Source organism: Sus scrofa, chromosome 15, assembly GCF_000003025.6.
Source record: "Sus scrofa isolate TJ Tabasco breed Duroc chromosome 15, Sscrofa11.1, whole genome shotgun sequence".
NCBI classification, from domain to species: domain Eukaryota; kingdom Metazoa; phylum Chordata; class Mammalia; order Artiodactyla; family Suidae; genus Sus; species Sus scrofa.
Window position 1 is genome coordinate 32,616,653 of NC_010457.5, and position 18,863 is coordinate 32,635,515.

General features: G+C 44.2%; 1 protein-coding gene across 4 annotated transcripts in view; it reads left to right on the top strand.

Annotated features, from left to right (window-relative positions):
• The window catches only part of DLGAP2 (discs, large (Drosophila) homolog-associated protein 2), a 667,132-nt gene that overhangs the window by 16,465 nt on the left and 631,804 nt on the right, over positions 1 to 18,863 (top strand). Inside the window, exon 1 of one of the 4 annotated variants that reach the window (XM_021074621.1) lies at positions 16,472 to 17,762. The exons of the other annotated variants lie outside the window; for them this stretch is intronic. The gene's annotated coding sequence lies outside the window, so the exon portion shown is untranslated. Of the gene's footprint in view, positions 1 to 16,471; positions 17,763 to 18,863 lie in introns of those variants that run through there. 4 annotated transcript variants of the gene reach the window in all.

Here is an 18,863-nt window from a genome sequence, read left to right on the forward strand (position 1 = left end):
CAGATGTAAGGCGGGATTTTATTGTGTTTGGCTTTTCAGTTTGAAAAGTGCTAGCATTCCCCAGCATGACAAAAGTGACATTGGCCAGGAGTCCCCTAAGCTTTATGTTCTCTCTGTCTCTCCATAGCACCGTTTCAGAAGGTCTGTATTTCTGTATTTCATGAGGAGATGTGGGTTCCGAGTGTGCTGCCTCTGGCGAGTGTGCAGGAACACTTGTGTTGTGACCCTTGGGGAGCACTTGGCTTTGAATTTGGAAGCAGGCATCTCAGTGACCGGGGTGGACAGGCTTCCTCTCGTGTGTGAATGTGCGTGTTACATGGGTGCCTAGCCCCTGCCTTACGGACAGAACACAGTGAAAAGCTCAACATGCATAGGTTCCCTTTCCCCCAATTGGTGCTGAGGTCGAGGGGCCCTGCCTCCCAGTGTTCCTGTCACACTTCTGTCCTCTGCATGCACTGCCCTGCCTGTCTGTAGACACCCGAGGAGAGGGCACTTGTTTTGGGGAACATTGGGATGGAGAGACAGTGGGGGCAGAGGGGGCAGTGGAGACGGGAAACAGGAGGGGGTGAGCTCTGCCGGCCACACCCAGGAAGAAGGGCAGGTGCAGCTGCAGTAATGCTCGCACCCCAAACTCTGGGGTTAACACTATACTTTTCTTTGCGTGCTATTATTATGTGTACTTGAGAAACCTGATTTTTAGGGAGTTAGCTCTTATTTAAGCAAAGTGCAGTGATTTCATTTTCCAGTAACACTTTGCACACCGGGCTAGAGGCCGTCTGCTCAGGAATGCCGAGTGTCTTGCTTGAGTCCGAGGGGCTGTAATTGGCCACCTCACCTGGGCCATGGTCCTGTTTGGTAGTTAGAGGAAGAACAGCCAAAAGGAAAGGCACTTGAATTGGGGGTCCCCACTTTCAGGACTATTCATGGGAGAGGGTAGCTGAAAGGATCTGTGAAGAGAAAGATGAGGAGTGACAATTTAATTACAGAAATGCCGAGTGGATGGCAAAGGCCATTTGCAGGTGCGCAGATGATGCTGGTTGAGAGGAGGTGACCTGTCCGATGGGGAGCTCGGTCACTCTTGTCAAAGGGTCAGACGCGCCAGGCATGGAGGAGCGTGTGTGACACGGTGCCTGTGCACATGGGAGACTCAAGAACTCAGTTCCTGCAGCTGAACTGAGAAGGGTGGAAAGATGAAGGAAAAAAAAAAAACGGAAAATCATCTTTTGCAGTCTTGAACCGTAGCTGGTAACTTCCTTGTTTAAAACAACACAGAGAATGAAGCGGAGGGTGAGTGTCATAAGTAAACCGAGGCTCTGCAGTGCTGGGAGCCGTCTGTCTGGAACTGGCTTCCGGCATCTAATTGGAGAGCTGGTTCATTCCGCTCGGATGTTTATGCTTTACAGCTCGCCAATCTATAACCAGATTTAGTTTTATGGTTTAAATATATTGGTGTGACGCTGACTCAGGGCTCCTTCTTCCAGGAAGCACGACGTTCTGTCTAAACAGAGTTCCAGGTTCACGGTCCTGGGTGAGCCGCTGCCCTCACATGCTCCCTTCCATACGTGCACCTCAGGTGTGGACTCGGAGCAGAGTCAGGGCTCCTCCTGCACAAGGGGGAGCAGTGTGTGCAGCACTTTTACTTCAGTTCCTATTTAGAGACTCACATCCGTCACAACACTTTTAAGCCCTTATTCGGTCATTTCCTTATTTTCTATGAACTACTCCATCTGGGAGAAGAAATGGGATCAAAACTTACATAAATGCTTGTTATGTACGTTGGTCACTTTGGTGTTGAAAAGAGAACTGTCGGTTTCTCCTAAAATCCATTAACATGTCTTCTGAGAGAATAACTGTTTGAGGCCTTGAGTGCTGTGGTGGCCTGGCATTACTCCCAAGGTCAAGCTGCTCTGCTTTATTGTTAGGGAGTCATACTCACCCACACATTGTCTGCCAGAAGTTCCTCAGGTCCACACCTCCCTCAGCTGTGCCACACACACCATAAACTAGGGCCCTGGGTGCATCCTCCAAGCAGCTGGGTGCAGGGTTCATTATCAGAGACACTGCCACCCAGGAGACCGAGGACACCCCCCAATGCTTGAGACCGAGGCGGGACCAGGACAGAAAGCAGTGCCTCTATTGCAGATACTGACCACAGAACTTTCCTTTTAATTGTGCTCAGATTCACCTATGTGATCCAGATATTTGGTCATATAACCTATTCAAAGATAAGTGAAGATTCAGAAAGGAAGAAAAAAAAAGAGTCAGTAAAGCAAGAACTGATGTAATTTGATAGTGAATGCAGTAGTGAAGAAGTTTAACTGGAAAGTTTGAACTGCAATTAGAAACAATTTCATGAAGTTTGAGTCCCAGCAGACCTCACTTTACGCCGCTTCGCCTGATTGTTCTCTGCAGAATGGAGTTTTTTACAAATTGATGGTTTGTGACAACCCTGCATCCAGCAAGTTTATCAATGCCACTTTCCCAACAGCATTTGCTCACTTTTGTCTCTGAGCCGCATTTTGGTCGTTCTCACAGTATTTCAACCTTTCCCATTATCGTTGCATTTGTTATGGTGATCTGTGATCAGTGACCCTCGATGTTACTGTTGTGATTGTTTGGGGCACCATGAACTGCGCCCATATTAAGACAGGAATTTAATCCGTAAAGGTTGGGTGTGATCTGACAGCTCCACAGACCAGCAGTTCCCCGTCTCTCACCCTCTTCTGGCCTCCCTGCTCCCTAGGACATAACAACACTAAACTTATACCATGTAGCTCTCCCTACAAGGGCCTCTAAGTGTTCAAGAAAGAGGAAGAGTCACACATCTCTCACTTTTTTTTTTTTGCTGCATCCTCAGCACGTGGAAGTTCCCAGGGTAGGGATCAAACCTGTGGCACAGCAGTGACCTGAATCCCTGCAGCGACAACCCCGGATCATTAACCTGCTTCGCCACAGGTAAGCTCCACACGTCTCTTATTTTGAATCAAAAGTTAGGCATGATTAAGCTTCGTGAAGAAGGCAGGGGGAAGCTTGGCCTCTTGTGCCCAACAGTCAGCCAAGCTGTGAATGCAGAGGAAGAGTTCTTGAAGGAAATTAAAAGCGCTCCCCCAGTGAACACACAGATGGTAGGAAGCGAAACAGCCTTACTGCTGATTTGGAGAAAGTCGGAGTGGTCTGGATGGAAGATCAAAAAGCCAAAGCCTGATCCAGAGCAAGACCCTACCTCTCTTCCGCTCTAGGGGCGCTGAGAAGTGAGGAAGCTGCAGAAGGAAGTTTGAAGCCGGCAGAGGTTGGTTCACGAGGTTTGAGGAAAGAAGCCACCTCTGTCCCGTAAAAGTGCACAGCGAGGCAGCAAGTGCTGACGCAGAAGCTACAGCAAGTTACCCAGAAGATCCAGCTAAGATCATGCACGGAGGTGGCTGCCCTGAACAACAGATTATCGGTGTAACCGAAACAGCCTCCTGTTGGAAGGAGCGGCCACCTAGGACTTTGCAGCTAGAGCGGAGGCGTCAATGTCAGCGCCTGGCTTAAAGAGGCACAGGACAGGCTGACCCTCTTGTGGGGGCTCATGCAGCCGGTGACCTGAAGTTGGAGCCAGTGCTCTTTTACTATGTGACAGTCCCAGGGTCCTTAAGAATTATGTTCAATCGACTCTGCCTGGGCTCTGTAAACGAGGAACAAAGCCTGGATGACTGCACACCTGTTAACGACACACTTGCTGAATATTTTAAGCCTGATGTTGAGACCTACTGCTCAGAAAAAAAGATTCCTTTCAAAACATGACTGTGCACTGACAACGCACGTGGTACCCAAGAGCTCTGACGGGGACGGACAATGAGATTCATGGCGTCTTCATGTCTGCAAACCCACATCCATGTTGTAGCCCGTGGATCAGGGAGTCATTTCAACTTTCAGGTCTTATTTTTTTGTTTGTTTATCGCACCCATGACGTGTAGAAGTTTCAGGGCCAGGGACTGATCCCATGCCACAGCAGTGACATGCCAGATCCTTAAACTGTTGCTCCTTCTGGGAACTCCTCAAGTCTTATTATTTAAGAAATACATTTTCCAGGAGTTCCCGTTGTAGCTCAGCAGGTTAGGAACCTGACTAGTATCCATGAGGACTCAGGTTTGATCCCTGGTCTCGCTCAGTGGGTTAAGGATCCGGTGTTGCTGTGGTTGTGGTGTAGGCTGGCAGCTGCAACTCTGATTTGACCCCTAGACTGGGAACTTCCATGTGCTGCAGGTGCAGTCCTAAAAAGCCAAAAAAAAAAAAAAAGGCTATATCTGCATAGATTATGATATATTCCTCTTTTGGACCTGGGCAACCAAATCAAGTCAACTGAAAACCTGGAAAGGATTCACCACTCTAGATGTGTGAAAAACACTGGGGACTCATGGGAAGAAGTCAGAATAACATTAACAGGGATTTAGAAGAGGCTGGATTCTAACCCTCATGGCTGACTTTGAAGGCTGAAGACTTCAGTAGAGGAAGACACTGCAGATGTGGTAGAAACAGCAAGAGAACTGAAACTAGAAGTGGAGTCTGAAGATGGGACTGAGTTGCTGCATCTCAGGATAAAACCTGAAGGATCAGGAGTTGCTACTTCTGGACCAACAGAGAGTGGCTTCTTGAGATGGAAACTACTCCTGGTGAAGAAGCTGCAAAGGCTGTTGAAATGACAACAGAGGCTTTAGAATATTACGGAAGCCTGGTCGATGAAGCAGCAGCGGGATTTGAGAGGGTTGACTCCAACTTTGAAAGTTCTCCTGTGGGTAAAATGCTATCAAACAGCACTGCCTGCCATGGAGAAGTCGCTATTGAGGCTGGACCCTCCACCAGCAAAAAGATTACAGTTCACTGAAAGCTCAGATGGTTGTTAGCATTTTTTAGCAATGCTATATTTGTTAATTAAGGTAAGAACCTTAGTTTTTCAGACATAATGCTATTGCATAATCAATAGTCTACAGTGTGGTGTAAACACAACTTTTATGTGCACTGGGAAGCCAGGCACTTTGTGTGGCTTGTTTTATTGTGGTGCTCTGAATCCCAGCCCCCAGCCCCAGTAACTCTAAGCCGTGCCTGTCATTGCAGAAGAGACTTGAGAATTAGGGGGAGTGGGTGAGGCTCCCTGTCTCTCTACCCTGGCTTCAATTTGAGTTCCTCTCTGCATTTTATATAGGGGTTTTTGTGTATAAGTTTATTTAAAATGTAATTCAAATGCAAAAAAAAAAATGGTAACATGAATTAAGATTTTCAAGGGCCCTTCCAGAGCTAAGATGATTTGATAATTGATAAATTTTAAGTACTGTGATTGGGAAAGACCTTGTTTTCCTTGGTATGTATATAGTTTGTTGAGAGTATTCTAAATCCTGTTACACGGTGGATGGAAAAATGAAAGAAATTCTTCACCAAGGGACTCTGACAGTTGGGTCACACAGTTGGTAGAGGCAGTTTCTGTTGATTTATTGTACTAGGAAGAAAATAATAATTTGCCAAATGCATGGCATTTGACTTAATTGGCTTAAATGACTTTGAAATATAGCAGCTCTTAGGGGCAGATGAATCTCAGTCTAGATTAGATTTTAACACAACATCTAAAAATGATCCTGAAATAACAATGACTTAAATAGACATTAATTTTTTAATTTATTTTGCTTAATTTATAAGCTCTAAAAGTTTTTTTTTGTGTGTGTATGTATGTATTTTGGCTTTCTAATTATACAAAGAGGGGCCAAAGTGGGAATATGCATGGCTCTATGAAAATTATTTCTGCATCAGGGCTATGACTTTTTCTATCCACGGGCCAAGATGGATGCTGGTGCTCTCTCATTGCATTTGCTTTCTATCCAGTAGTGAGAAGGGCACACTCCCTGGAGCGTAGCACATGTCTTAGCATTTCTGCTGACATCTTAAGCCTTCCAAAACTTGGTCAGATGGGCATTCCTTTCTTCACAGTAAGCTGGGAGAGGTAGTCTTCATCCTAGAGCAGGAGTAGGTACACTTCTTCTATAAAAGGTCAGATAATAAATATTTTGGGCTTTGCAGATCATACAGTCCCTCTTGCACTTTTCTGCCGTTATTGTGTGAAAGCAGTCCTGGACACACATAAATCAATACACATTGTCATATTACAAGGAAGCCTCATAGACACTGAAATTTGAATTCCATGTAATTTTCACATCATGAAATATTATTATTTTCATGTTTTTAGTCATTTAACAAAGTGAAAACCATTTTTAGCTTATAGGCCAATTAAAAACAGGCAGTAGCAGTCAGCCTGCTGGTCAGTTTGCCAACCCCTGTTTTGAATGCCATGAGTCCAGTTAAAACTTGAGGATTCTAGGAACAAATAAGGACATTATATATAGGTAATATCTTCAATTCATTAAGAAGATATAACAATTATAAACTTATAGATACTCATCAACAAAGTCCCAAAATATATGAAGCAAAAATTGGTAGAATTGGAGAAATAAGCAGCTTTATAGTAATAGTTGGAGACACCAATAACCTACTTTTAATAATGGAAATAAAAATCAGACAAAAGAGCAAAATGGAGCTGGAAGACTTGAGCTGCACTAAAAACTGATAGTTCTAGCAGACATATAAAAAAGTGCAACCCAACCCATGGGACCTCATCAAACTGAAAAGCTTTTGCACAGCAAAGGAAACCAAAAAGAAAACAAAAAGACAACTTATAGAATGGGAGAAAATAGTTTCAAATGATGCAACTGACAAGGGCTTAATCTCTAGAATATATAAGCAACTTATACAACTCAACAGCAAAAAAACCAATCAATCAACGGAAAAATGGGCAAAAGACCTGAATAGACATTTCTCCAAAGAAGATATACAGGTGGCCAACAAACACATGAAAAAATGCTCAACATCGCTGATTATAAGAGAAATGCAAATCAAAACTACCATGAGATACCACCTCACGCCAGTCAGAATGGCCATCATTAATAAATCCACAAATAACAAGTGCTGGAGGGGCTGTGGAGAAAAGGGAACCCTCCTGCACTGTTGGTGGGAATGTAAACTGGTACAGCCACTATGGAGAACAGTTTGGAGATACCTTAGAAATCTATACATAGAACTTCCATATGACCCTGCAATCCCACTCTTGGGCATCTATCCGGACAAAACTCTCCTTAAAAGAGACACCTGCACCCGCATGTTCATTGCAGCACTATTCACAATAGCCAGGACATGGAAACAATCCAAATGTCCATCGACAGATGATTGGATTCGGAAGATGTGGTATATATACACAATGGAATACTACTCAGCCATAAAAAAGAACAAAATAATGCCATTTGCAGCAACATGGATGGAACTAGAGAATCTCATCCTGAGTGAAATGAGTCCGAAAGACAAAGGCAAATACCATATGATATCACTTATAACTGGAATCTAATATCCAGCACAAATGAACATCTCCTCAGGAAAGAAAATCATGGACTTGGAGAAGAGACTTGTGGCTGCCTGATGGGAGGGGGAGGGAGTGGGAGGGATCGGGAGCTTGGGCTTATCAGACACAATTTAGAATAGATTTACAAGGAGATCCTGCTGAATAGCATTGAGAACTTTGTCTAGATACTCATGTTGCAACAGAAGAAAGGGTGGGGGAAAAATCTGTAATTGCAATGTATACATGTAAGGATAACCTGACCCCCTTGCTGTACAGTGGGAAAAAAAAAATGAAAAAAAAAAAAAAAAAAAACGTGCAACCCAACAGCAACTCCACATACTTCTCAAGTGTACATATGACATACTGCAGGATAGACCATATATGCAGGATGTAAAATAAGCCTTAATTCATTTCAGGAGAATGAAATAAAACAAAGTATCTTTTCTGACCACAGTGCAGTGAAACTAGAAATCAAAGGAAAGATCCTTAACTATGTGCAAACTGAGGAACACACTCTTCAATAACCAATGAGTTAAAGAAAATCACAAGGGAAAGAAAACAGTACCTAGGAAGAAATGAAGAAAAATGCACAGTATATCAAAACTCATGGGGTGCAGTGGAAGCAGGGTTGAGAAAGAAATGTATTCCTTCAAGTGCCTACATTATAAAACAAAAATCTCGAATCATTAACCTTACTGTATCTTAAGGAACTAGAAAAAGAATAGCAAACTAAACTTACAGTTAGCCGAAGGAAGGAAATAATGAAGATTAGAGTGGAAATAAACAAATAGGGAATAGAAAATCAGTAGGGAAAATCAATGACACCAAAAGTTGCTGATTGAAAGAGATCAGCAAAATTGACAAACTTGCATAGATTAACTAAGAAAAAAGAGAATAAAGTCAAAATACTAGACTCAGAAATGGAATGTTACTGATTTAAAAGAAATAAAAAGGATTATAACATAATACCATGAATGATTATATACAAATTAGATAAACTAGATGAAATGGACAAGTTCCTAGAAACGCACAACTTCCCAAGGCTGAATATGAAGAAGTAGAAAATCTGAATAGACCTATAACGAGTAAAGAAATGGAATCTGTAATCAAAAACCTCCCAAAAAAGAAAAGCAAAGGAGCAGATGACTTCACTGGCAAGTTCCACCAAACATTTAAAGAAGAATTAACATCATTGTTTCTCAAACTCTTTCAAAAATTGAAGAGAACCCTTTTTACTCATTTTATGAGGCCAGCGTTACTCCAATACTGAAGTCAGTCAAAGACAAGAAGAGAAAACTATAGACCAATACCTTATGAATATATATGCAATAAAATACTATCAAACCAGAATTCAACATCACAATTAAAAGAATTCCACACCATGACCAAATGTGATTTATTCCAGGAGTAGAGTGGTTCAGCATGTGAAAATCAATCACCACATAAATAGAATGAAGGAAAAAACCCCACATAATCACTGTGATGGAAAAGCATTTTATAGAACCCAACTCTTCTCAAGGTAAAAAAGAAGAGTTTTTTGTTTTGTTTTGTTTTGTTTTTTTTTACAACACTCATTAAACTAAGAATATAGTGAAGCTTCCTCAACATGGTAATAGCCATATGTGAAAAACCCCTAGCCAACACCTGCATAAAGACTGAAGCCTTCCCCTCAGATCAGGAACAAAACAAGGATGCATGCTTCCATAGCTTGCATACAGGCTGGTACTGGAAAGTTCTAGAGTGAGCAGTTAGGCAAGTAAAGAAATAAAAGTGATCCTGGAAAGGAGTAAGTAAAAGTTTATTTCCAGATGACATATTATTATACTTTGAAAACCCAAATACACACACACACAAGCTGTTAGAGCTGATAAACTAAGCAAAATAAATTTAGCAAAGTTTGGGGAAACAAAACCAACACACAAAAATAAGTTGTATTTTCTATGTGCTAACAATGAACAGTCTGAAAAAGGAAATTAAGAAAATGATTTTCTTTACAGTAGCTTCAGAAAGAACTCAATAATGAGGAATAAATTTAACTACAGAAGCAAAAGACTTGTACACTGAAAACTACAAAATGTTGCTGAAACAAGTTAAAGACACAAGTAAATGGAAAGATATCCCCTGTTAATGGACTGGAAAACTTAATATAGTTAAAATAGCAACACCCTGCAAAGCAGTCTACAGGGTCAACACAATCTCCATCAAAATCCCTAGGGCCTTTTTTTTTTTTCAGGAATAGAAAACTCCATCCTAAAGTTCATATGGAATTTCAGTGGAGCCCAAATAGGCAGAAAAATCTTGAAAAAGAACAAAGTTGGAGGACTATATTCTTGATTTCAAAACTTACTACAAAACCACTATAATGCAGCAACTTGGTACTAGCATTAGGATAGACACACAAATGAATGGAATAGAAGTGTGAGGTCAGAAATAAACCCCAGCATTTACTGCCAGTTGATTTTTGACAGGAGTGCCAGGTCTGTTCAGTGGGAAAAGAGTAGTGACTTCAACAAATGATGCTGGGAAAGCGGGATGCCTGTATGCACGAGAATGAAGTTGGATTCCTACCTCACACCATATACCTGCAGTCACTTGATGTGGATCAAATACCACTGTAAGAACTGAAACCCTTAGGAGAAAACAGGTCTTTATGACTTTAGGTGAGGACCAGCAGCACAGACAACAAAAGAAAACAATATATAAATTGGACCTTGTTTATGTTATAGAGAAACTTTTGTATATGGGGCGCTATCAATAGACTGAAACAGTCCATTAATAGGAGGGAGTTTTCACAAATGATGTGTCTGGTAAAGGTTTAATATTCAGAATATCTGAATCCTGCAATTCACTCACAAGATGACAAACCACCCAATTAAAAATGGGCAAAGAACTTGAATAGTTATTTCTCCAAAAGTGATATAAAATAGTCAAAGCACATGAAAATATGCTCCCATCATTAGTCGTTAGGAAAATGCAAATCAAAACAACAAAGAGATATCACTTCACACCTACCGGGATGACAAATGCAAACAAACAAACAAAGGATAATTAAAAACTCCGAAACAACAGCAAAGGAAAAGAAGTTTTGGTCAGGATGAGGGGAAACTGGAATACCTTGTATATTGCTGGTGGGAACGGGAAATATTTCATCTCTTGTGGCAAACAGCTTAGTAGCCTTCAGAAAGTTCATAGAAATACCTTATGACCCAGCAGTTCCAATCCTAACATGTACTTAAATGATCTAAAATCAGCAACTCAAACTGAGGCTTGAATGCTTATGTCAGAGCCTTTATTCACAATTCCCAAAAAGTGGAATAACCCACTACCCATCAGTGATAAACAGACTGTGGCCCATCTATACAGTGGAATATTATTCAGCCTTGAAAAAGAATGCAGTCTATCAGGTACTACAGTATGAGGGATCTTAAAAACATTGTGCTGGGAGAAATAAGTCAGATACAGAAGTACAAACTCTGTATAGTTCTGATTGTGTGAAATACCTCGAATAGGCAAATCCATCAAGACAGAGTACAATGAGGTTACCAGGGACTTGGGGGAAGGGTTGTTGCCTAATGGATACAGAGTTTCTTTCAGGGCTGTTGAAAAATTTTAGAAACAGTGCACATGGTTGTACAACATTGTGAATGTAATTAATGCCCCTGAATTATAGACTTAAAAGTGGTTAAAATGGCAAATTTTATATTATTTATATTTTGCCACCACTGTAACAGAAACCTTAAGCTCAGGGGCTGTATCCCTAAGGGTAAAAAGGGTGGATTGTATACCTTAAACTTGCACAATGTTGCACATTGGTTATACTTGTGTGTTACTCCGTGGTCTCCTGGGGCCTCTTTGCCCATCCGTAGGGAACTGCCAGGTGATTCCCCTCTTTTTTGTTGGCGTTTAATGAGTTGTAACCCTGTTAATGCTCATCGACTATGTAGGGTTGCTTTAAGAGGTTACAGAATGTTTAGGAGGCCCTTGAGTACAGTGATGTGGGTGTGACTATCCTAAGTGTGCCCAGCCGACAAGGCCTGTGAACGTGACTGATGGGGAGCCCCCGGGGTTCAGTGTCAGCCTGGTCTTCAGATACGTGCACAGTGGGGTGGGGGGACCTCAGAATGGGCAGAAACTCAAGGTGGAAATCTCAGAAAAGGGAAGGGCTGGTGCAAGGGCCAGGGTGTCAGAGCTGGCTTGGGGAACCTGGGTCCAGTGTGCGGGCTGAGGACGCAGAGTGTCACTATCACTCTGAGGTTTTGGTTAGAGTTCCTCGCAGAGCCTGTTGCATGTGGCTTCACGTAGGGATGGTCCCCCTGATGTGAAGGAGGGCAGGAGCCCAGCAGTTGAGTCCTGTGGGTGGCCACCTGGGGGACCCAGATTGGGCTCCTGAGTTCACATTGAGTGATGTCCTGAGACCTGTGCTTCACCTCCTGGTGTTTCCCAGGTGGAAACAGGCATTGGGCTTGTACCTGGTGTGATCCTATTTCTTCTTGGGTGTGTGTGTGCTAAGCCACTGCTGTGAGTATTTTAAAAACTATTAAATAGTGGTGATGGCTGTGCAACATTGTGAATGTACTGAATTCCACTGAATTGTGCACTTAAAAAAGCTGAAAATGGTAAATTTTATGTATATTTTACTATGTATGTAGGGAGATCTGAAGTGTATGATTTCCTGACTAATATACACTTTTTTTTTTTTTAAATGATGCTGTAAGAGCCAGCATAATAAAGATTTCTCTCTCGGAAGTGCTACTTTGCACCTGTCGTTTTCAACGACTGTAGATATATGTATTTTTCGTTGTGCCTGTAACATGTGGAAATTCTGGGGACAGGGGTTGAACTCATGCCACAGCAGTGACAATGTGGGATCCTTAACCCACGGAGACAGTAGGGAACTCCAATTACAGATATTTTTTAATGGCACTTGTAGATTTTAAAGAAGATGGTAGCCCTTTTTGTTTTCTTCTGTCTTAGGCTTTAAAGGATTAAAATACATAACTATTGACATATTGGAACTTCCAAAATATGTTTTCTTAATATTTTTGATGTTTGGCGCTCATATCTCCCATCAGTGACCTCCAGCATCCCTTGTAATTAAAAAATCAGTTTTGCTTGTAACCATCTCGAGTTTCATCCATGAAAGACATCATGCGCCATCACAGATATTTCATGTGTTTTGCTGTGAGAGGGTGTATAGTTCCTTCTTCTTACCTGAAGAAGTAAAAAATAACCCAAACCTGTTTCTAATTAAAATGGTGGTCATGTACCACTGGCCAATAGGAATAGAATTCTGCCTCTTAAACCAGAAGCACAGAATATAAAGTAGAATAGAGCATCAAGTGTGCAGCTCTTGCCACAGGCCTTGCCTCCTATATTTAAAATGAAACTGATTTTGTGAAGGGTCCGTGCCCTGAAAGGGAGAAGGTGCTTCTTCCCACATCTGCTTCTGCTTCTAGATGGTTCCCGACATGTAGCTTTTCCTTCTCTCTCTTCTGACTGTCTTTCTCCTGTAGCTCAGAGCTCACCGTTTCTAAGGAGAATCCCCGGAATTAACCCATCGGCTATTCAGATCCTTTGGGAGCTGGTTTTGAATTTTGTTTGCAGATCTTTTTTTTTGTATTGGTGGCACATATGTGTGTTTGTGTGGCATAGCAATGATGAATATGGGTTTGGAGCCACATAAATCTGAGTTCAAATTCTGACTCCCCCACTCCCACTGTCCTATTCTTTTTTTCTGGCTGTGCCTGCGGCATGTGGAAGTTCCTGGGCCAGGGATCAAACCCATGCCACAGCAACAACCTGAGCTGCTGCAGTGACCCCACTGGATCCTTAACCCATTGCCCCACTGGGGAACTCCCCCCCTTACTGTCTTATAGTGGATGAGTCACTTGATCTAAGCATTGGTTTCCTTATTTGAAAAGAGACACTTTTTCTACTTCACAGGGTGTTTCTGAGTATCGAGCCTGTGCCATGTGGAGCAGAATCATCGTGCAGATGTGTCTCTACCCCCATACCTGTGCTCTTTCCCGTTATGGGCCAGCTGCTCTGCAGTGCTCCACAGACACTCTGCAGACACTGCCTTTGCAGAGTCTAGATTATTGTGCCGGGGACCAATGATGTTATTTCTCTGGTCTCTGATAAAGAGAACGTCTTACAAAATAGTCTTATTTATAATGAAGCTATGTTGCTTTCCATCTGGGATGTGTTGTTATTATTGTTGTAGTAATAGCAGTAGTGTTATTGGTCACAATTGGGCACAAAATGTGAATTTACCTTTGTTTTCTGCTCTTTCTTTATTTACCACAATTGTTTCCTTTCAGGATGAAAATTTATAATCTCAGGCGGGGCCTCTGCCTTCCAGATTTGCACCCTACAGCCCAGTGGGAAGCTGGCAGAGCACAACAGTGATGCCCTGCGCACACGTCACTAGGAGGCCCCAGTGGTGCAGTGGCAGAATTTCTAGCCCCTTGGAACTCTCGCCCAGGGCCTTTTCTGAGTCAGAAAGGAAGATGAAGACAAAGGATAGTTAGTTGCCTGTGACTTTAACTTGCCCTGTCTCTTAGGTGCTGTACTTAAAACCCGAGTCCATGTTATTCTTCGAGTAGCCAGCTTTGAGCCCACCTTGCCTGATGGCCCTGGGCTGCCATCCTCCGGCAGTGTCCTCCCTGTGCCCTCGTGAAGGCTCCTCCTCACCTCTCTGTCTCTCCCTTTCCTTAGGAAATGTCCTTTTTCTGCTGCTTCTCTGCAGGATTCCTCTTCCTCTTCTTGGGTGTCTGTTCTAGTGTTCCTGGGCCTCCCATGCTTGGGCCGAGTGATTCTGCTGACTCCTGCTTATCAGGGGAGACAGACATGGAGGGGAAAGACTGGTCCTGCCTCCCAGACTCGTGCTTTCCAGGCTCTGGGTCCTGGAGCTCTGTCCCCAGTCACTGCTTGCATTTTGTTCCTAGCTTGTTCTGGTCCTACTGGCAGTCGTGGTGCAGCGGTGCACCAGTGTTAGTGCCAGGCTAAGCCATGCCCACCCTGTGAGGTGGGGAATTCACCTTCCCTGTGCAGATGAAGACAGGCAAGTTCAGGTCACAGGGCACCAGTGGCAGGCTAACCTGTGCCCACCTCGTGAGGTGGGAATCACCTTTTCTATGCAGATGAGGACAGGAAGTTCAGGACTTAGTCAGGTCTCTGCAGCCAGTAGGTGGCAGGACATGGACTGGCTTCAGGGCCACATTCTTCTCATTTGACCACGCTCCCCACTCCCATCCTAGATATCTCTAAGGAAGTGGTCTGAGCACTGACACCATGACAGTATCGCCATGATGTTGCAGGCATGATAGCCCCCAAAACTGGGTGTGTTCATACCCTCCTAGAACAGAATCTGGGCTTTGACCTTCAAGAAGGGGTCTTTTGTGGGGGTTCCCTGGTGGTCTAGTGGTTAGGACTCGGCACTTTCAGCCACCGTGGCCACAGTTCAATCCCTGGTCTGGAAACTGAGGTTCCACATCAGGCCACTGCACATCATGGCTGGAAAAAAAAAAAAAAAAAAAAAAAGAATAAAAAGGAGGTCCCTGGTGGCGCAACAGGTTAAGGACTCAGTGTTGTCACTGCTGTGGCGTGGGTTTGATCCCTGGTCCAGGAACTTCTGCATGATTCAGGCAGGGCAGAAAAAAAGAAGGGGTCCTTTATGAGTATGAATAAGTAAGATCCTCTTTCTAAATTCTATATTATTATTACTGATGTTTATCAGGTCAGAACCATGCGTGAATGTGGGGTGGGGGTGGGGCCTGCCTGAAGCCGACGGCAAGTGTGTGGGGGGGGGCCTGTGGTCAGGGCAGTGTTGGACCTTGAATGGGTCCTGTGTTGTGTGGTTACAAGGACACATAAAGCATGGCGTCTGTCCACTTTATTTGGATCAAACCACCTCTCAGAGATTCTCATCTCACTGTTTCACTTTAACATGCCGTCAACTTGCTGGTTTACAGATCGCCTCCTTTTCGGGTTTGGTCCTTAGCAATGATGCTTTGTGATGACCTAGGAGATAACTTGGAGAACTGCTTTGTCCCTATCATGGGGTTCACTGCACGTGAGTCAGGGGTGGCACCCTCAGATCTGGGGGATGCGTGCTGTGTAAGAGCCAGTGGGAATCGGGCACTGGGTGGGAGAGCTGTGCCCTCTGCTGTCCAAATGGGTCCCCAGGTCTCAGAGGAAGGGCAGCCTCGAAACTTCCACCAGCACTTAGCAGTGGGCTTTGTCTTTTTTGATCAGAATGTGAACAACATTGTTGTTAATGTTTCATGGAGAACTGTCTTTAACTGGTGAAAGGGACACAGATTTCTTTTTGAATGATTTTTGACCTATTTATTTTATAGTGGTTTGGGCACAAAGTTGATGAAAATGAGGACAAAATTGGTCCTTTTTTTCAAATTAAAATTTTAGGTTATTATTTCTGAATTTTGTTTGTTCTTAATACACAATTGTCTGAAGGAGTGTGTTTCACATATTCCCCTATAGAGTGATGTTACACAAGTAGTGTGTGTTTATGCTTCTTTTATTTTGGCCGTGACAATGGCATGTGGAAGTTCCCTGGCCAGGGATCAAACTCACGCCAGAGCAGTGACAGGGCTGGAGCCCTAACCCACTACCCACAGGGAACTCCTCTTCCTCTTATTATTAGGACATTGATCCTGTTGGCTGGGGCTCCACCCTTATGACCTCATAGAACCTAGTTACAGCTTTAACCCCCCATCTCCAGCACAGTCACGTAGGTGGTTGGGGCTTAAGCATACGAATTTTGGAGGGACCCATTCAGTCTACAACACTGGTTGAAATATGCATGTAAACCTCTCTTTCCGAAAATTAAAATGGTTATTGAGTTCAACAGGTGCATTCTTTTTTTTTTTTTTTTTTTTTTTTTTGTCTTTTTGCCTTTTCTAGGGCTGCACCCACGGCATGTGGAGGTTCCCAGGCTAGGGGTCTAATCAGAGCTGTAGCTACCAGCCTACAGCACAGCCACAGCAACGCAGGATCTGAGCAGCGTCTGTGATCTACACCACAGCTCATGGCAACACCGGATCCTTAACCCACTGAGCAAGGCCAGGGATCGAACCCACAACCTCATGGTTCCTAGTCCGATTCATTAACCACTGAGCCACAACGGGAGTTCCCCCAACAGGTGCATTCTTGTAGTCATCTTTGCTGATCCTTGTGTTTTAGTAGAATTATTAGTAAAATAATAGTTTATGTGACCAGACCAGAGGTAAAACTGGTAGGGGCTTTGTTTTTCACTGTTTTAATTTGTAGGTGTATCCTAGATGAGTTAGTCATGTTAAACATGAGGCAAATGACTCAGAAGGTAGAAAGGCTAGTTTGTTTCCATTAGAATATGGTTCAGAACCACATACTGGATGTTTACTGAGCATTTGCAGGGGTAACTGAGCAGTTAGCTGCCTTTGCTTGCGTGTCCCTTAAGGGGCCGGCCCCTGCTAAGTCAGGCTGTTTGATGTTGGTCTAGTCCTTCTCCCTGCCTTTTCATGGAAAAGCACCCAGTGCTTGGGAAGATTGTCCAGGATCACATAGTGATGGTGCCATTATTTGAATATGCATGTTTTAAAATTTGATATAAATACCCACTGAAATTAGCAGTGGAAACTCTGCAATCCAAGTGAATCCTTTCCAATTGTGTATGTATGTATCCATGCATGTATATATGCATGATATCTGTCTTTACAATAGGCCACCTCTAGTTCTTCTTTGTACACATTGGTTCTGCTCACGCCTCTGTGCTGAATATCAGGGAAAGAGGTGTTGCAGAATTTATACTGAAAAGGAAGGTTCTGCAAGTCATGGTTTCCAAGGAGACCAGGTAAGATGATGCAGACAGCCCTGGGTACTTCGAGGCTTCCTAGAAAACAAGCTCAGGGTGCATACTCCCGAGAGGTCAGAGACGGCTCCCCTATACAGAACAGCACCTGGAAAACAGGGGATGTTTGTACATCCAGTCCCTGATAAAAATCAGGAACTCAGAGCAATTCCTGTACCACCCAATTCTCAGTCTCGTGTTAAATGGATGTGAGAACCATCTGCAATTCTGCAGAGGCACTGCTGGGTAGGACGCTCGAGTCCCCACAGGTGAAGCTTGTTTGAGGAGCCTGTTCTGTGTTTAGGCTGTGCCTTGGGCCTCGGCCAGTCTGGAGTCTGTGGAGGCGCGTGGCCGTGCACATGACTGCTCCCTCTCCTCGTGCCCCCGCCCCCACCCCGCCCTGCGCCCCCGCCGTGGTCCTAACAGTTCAGAGTGCAGCCTTCTGCTGTCTGCTCTGCTGTCTTCTCAAGTTTCAACGGCAGCTTTTGGTTTAAGGTAAAAGCTTATCTTTTGTCCGGCACTGGAGTCTGATTCCAGATTTTCTTTTTTTCTTTTGGTCGATTCATGCCCCTTGTTAGATTCTATCACGCTAAGAGACTGGAGGCCGCTTGCTGTAATGTGCCTGTATCTGAAGTGCTGGCCCGTGTATCAGCCTAACTGGGAAACCCAGGTCCACTTGGGGGGTACTGGCAGGGCAATGGGGGACCCTCACCTGGATTACTGAGGAAAGGCTCCAAGCCACTGACTCCAGGATCTATGTGAGTTGTGTAATGGGCAGCAGGTTCTGGTGACTTCTTTCAGGGACCCTCTGGGGAAATGTGGGGTTTTGAGGATCATTAAAACCAGCCGCTGTCTCCCCGGAACAGGAATGAGGGAACTAGGAGAAGTTCTTGTTGCCTGTTCAGAGTTGGATCTGGGGGAAAAGCCCACAGTGACTCCTCATCAGGACAAGCAGCATCCCTGTGGTTGGTCCCTGCATCCAGGCTCCCCCCACTTCCCCCAGCCCAGGGTTGGGGGGAGGGCAGGAGAAAATGCCAGTTCAGCCGGCGCTGTGCCGGGACTGGGGACAGGGCTTCTCTGGGAGCTTAGTCACTGCACTGGTGGGTGTATTCAGTGTGAGCAAGTATCAGGAAAACCCAGGCAGCGATTTCTTGGGGTCCCCAGGCAACTGAGCAGCTTCCCATGAAGGTTTGTGGGTCCCTGTGCTCATTAGGGAGGGAGATAGCTGAGTGATGAGCAAGAAGATGGGCCCGCACGCCTGACCTCAGGAAGAGCCGGGCTCCCCGCCCTGAGGCCACGTCAGGGTCAGAGTCAGGGTCAGGGCAGGGCTCTGGCTGGGCTGGGTGGCACCTGGCCCTCTGGATACATGAGCTAGAAAGCCTCGGTGAGACAGTGTTGGATCCTGGAGTCTGTAGTGGATTTCTCATTTTGAAACTGAGAAAGAGTGAGAGAATTTGATTAGTTCATTCGATTTTCAACAAAGAATAACCCTCCCTGTGACAGATGAGAGACAGACTTTGGAAATGTGGGTGGTCCTGCCCTGGAAGGGGTGTTAGTGGGTTTAGGCCGTTGTCATGAGATGAGGCCATTATCCCG